We start from the raw sequence: 2,856 nt of genomic DNA on the forward strand, positions 1-2,856 counted from the left end.
AGTTCTTCGTCAAGTACTACATACTCACCGATTAGGGCTCGAAGTTATTAAACACTCAAAGACACCGATAACTGAACCGAGTCTGCATTACGGTTCAACGACACTTGATAATCTTCTTGAAGTACGAGTTTGTAACCGATCACGCCATTCCTAGCCTGTTTGGCTATATCCTTGTCGTGCAGATTTTAACTGTGCTACCTAGTCCTTATTCCGGGAGCACCAGTTTCGACGTTGAGCTAAGCTTACGTCGATATTCCTCGTCATACCATTTCTCCTTGACCAACAAACTTGATTTCGAGTTTGTGTCGTACCCTTGGTTCCAATAACCTTTCACTTCATCATTCATTTGGCTTGATGTCATCGCCGATCGATTACATCTTGAAATCTCTCGACAAATGTGTCATGATCACCATCTACATTCTGATGCTCTTCCAGGATATCAATTGAATGAATGATGAGAAATACCATCCTTGCCTCAATGATTTGTGTTGTCATCGACCTCTTTATTGCGTTCCCTCCAACAACAAAAAAAAAACTTGTTTGTGTTCTGTGTTATACCTCGAGTTCCTTGCTACCTAGCATTTGTTCTTCCTTACCATGGAGTATTACCATCTTTTATGTCAAGAAGGTCGTGAGGATTACTCCACCTCTTAAGAATTCTTGGTATGGTGATACTTCTCACCCTCACCATTCTTTCTTGGTCCCCGTGTTAATTCCAACAAGTGAACGGTGTTGTTTGGATTCTTTCCTTCTAGCAACCCTAATTTTTTTTGAAGTTAATGGTCGGAAGTTCATTCTTAGGCTATTGACTATTGAATCACCATTATGACATTGGTCGTGCAACCCAACCCATATTTCGGGCGCACCTTTCAACCAATGTTTAATTGTGTATGTTTTCCTCGAGCATACATCATTATACCATTTGATCTGACAAATGCTATCTCCTTGTTCACATAATTGTGGAAATCCATCTTATCGGAAATCTCGATGGATTATCGCCGAGCCCATCAGCCACCTCCTCCTCTCCTTGGTTTAGTGATGAACTATTGTTTCAGGAACCCACTCCCATAGTTCATTTCCTGAGAATCCTGAAATGTCATTTCGTCTATTTGAGTTGCACCTTTTATTCTCGGGCATCCTGAGTCTGAGGTATCCTGACACCAATCGGATCTGAATCTCGGTCAGATATGATGGTTGGGACAACTTTCCAAGAGTTATGACGTTGATCCTTTGATGACCCGGTAACATGATGTCATGCCTAGCACCCCCCCCCCGGCTGGAGGACCTATCATTATAGTTTCCTCTTCAGCAAGGTTATCCATTCTTCCATGAGGAAATTGTAAGACTTATTCTACAAGTTATTCTTGATGGATCCTTCGTGTTTCCAAAGTCTGATCTTCACCTGAAGACCATGTCACTGCTATCTCGAAGCATGTCAATGGTACTCCGATTTTCAACAGGCACGTTTGAAGCACGATGCTATATTTTAATTATCAATTATCCTAACACCGTTGTATGAGTAATATCATGAGATTCCTCCCCCCTTACCTAAATGGTTTTCTACTTTATATCCTGTCATGGATATCTTGCTCTGCTTGTCCTTGGGAAGGATATACCCTCGAAATATGTGTTTAAACATATTTTCCTTTCCATTGTTCTGTTTAATCTGATGATCATATTTTCCTTCCATTGGTTTGTTTAAACCTTTTCTATGATCTATATGATATAAGCAGTAATAATCCACTGCTTGTGCAAACACCTCGATGTACAACTCTGTCAGTAAGACCTTGTTACTATTGTTGATGACATTCCGGTAACCACCGATGGACGGGAACCTTGCCTATTGGCCCGCCTCGTTCAACGAGCAGGAAAATGGTTCTCTTCGTCCCTCGCCCTTGGTATCGATGTTGTTGCCGACATAACTAATATGCTACCCTCTGACACGCCTTACTATCGTGACCGTGCAAGATGTCGGCCCCCTTCCTACTTTCAACCACATGGTGGGCCCATAACCCACAGTTCCACAGGATCGAAAACTGACTCTCCTGTACACCCCCTGTTCCCAAAGTTATTCCTCGCGCGTGGACTCGTATGTAATTCACGGACCACCGTCCCAAGTGATCTATTTTGGTATCATACGCAATACTTATTCTCGTTGCCCTGAACCCCTTTCACCTTCTGATTAGGCATCGAACGCTTGCCTATCCGTTTGAAACTTCTCATGGTACCTCCTTACTTTGCTCTCGATATTTTCTTAAGATTCAATTCGAGAGTAACTTCCGCCACCTTCCTCGATGTTATCGACCAGATAGTCAACCTTGTAGAGGTCTGTCCTTTTGAAGCTACCCCTTATCCTTTCCGTAAGTACGATGAAGATCCCCAAGGAAGGACGACAACTTCATCATGATGACCCGAAGCAGAGAACTGAAGACATCAATATAATGGGTCGACCTCTTCGAGAAGAGCAACCAAGCATGAGCAGTCCCGCTAGATTCGTTACCAGACCCCCCCCCCCTTACTCTACCTCTTAAATCTCGGGACGAGATTTCTTGTAGTGGAGGAGAATTGTGACGCCCGGGTAATCAAGCTACAGTAACCTCTGCAAATGATGCCATGTCACCATGATTACTGTTGCTAATCTCGTGTTAGTTCAGATCCGAGCCAAATTCAAATTTTAGTTAAAGTCAAACATTAAAAGTTTCCAATAGTCAAATCAAAAATGTTCAAAAATTGTAGCAACTGAATCATAATCAATTATGGTGGAGGAACCACACTTTTATGAAATGATTAAATACTCTAAAGTGAATGAAACCATAGCAAAACAATTATTCAAATGATTTTATAATAAACAAATGT

Source organism: Triticum dicoccoides, chromosome 7B (genome assembly GCF_002162155.2).
Source record: "Triticum dicoccoides isolate Atlit2015 ecotype Zavitan chromosome 7B, WEW_v2.0, whole genome shotgun sequence".
Lineage (NCBI taxonomy): Eukaryota > Viridiplantae > Streptophyta > Magnoliopsida > Poales > Poaceae > Triticum > Triticum dicoccoides.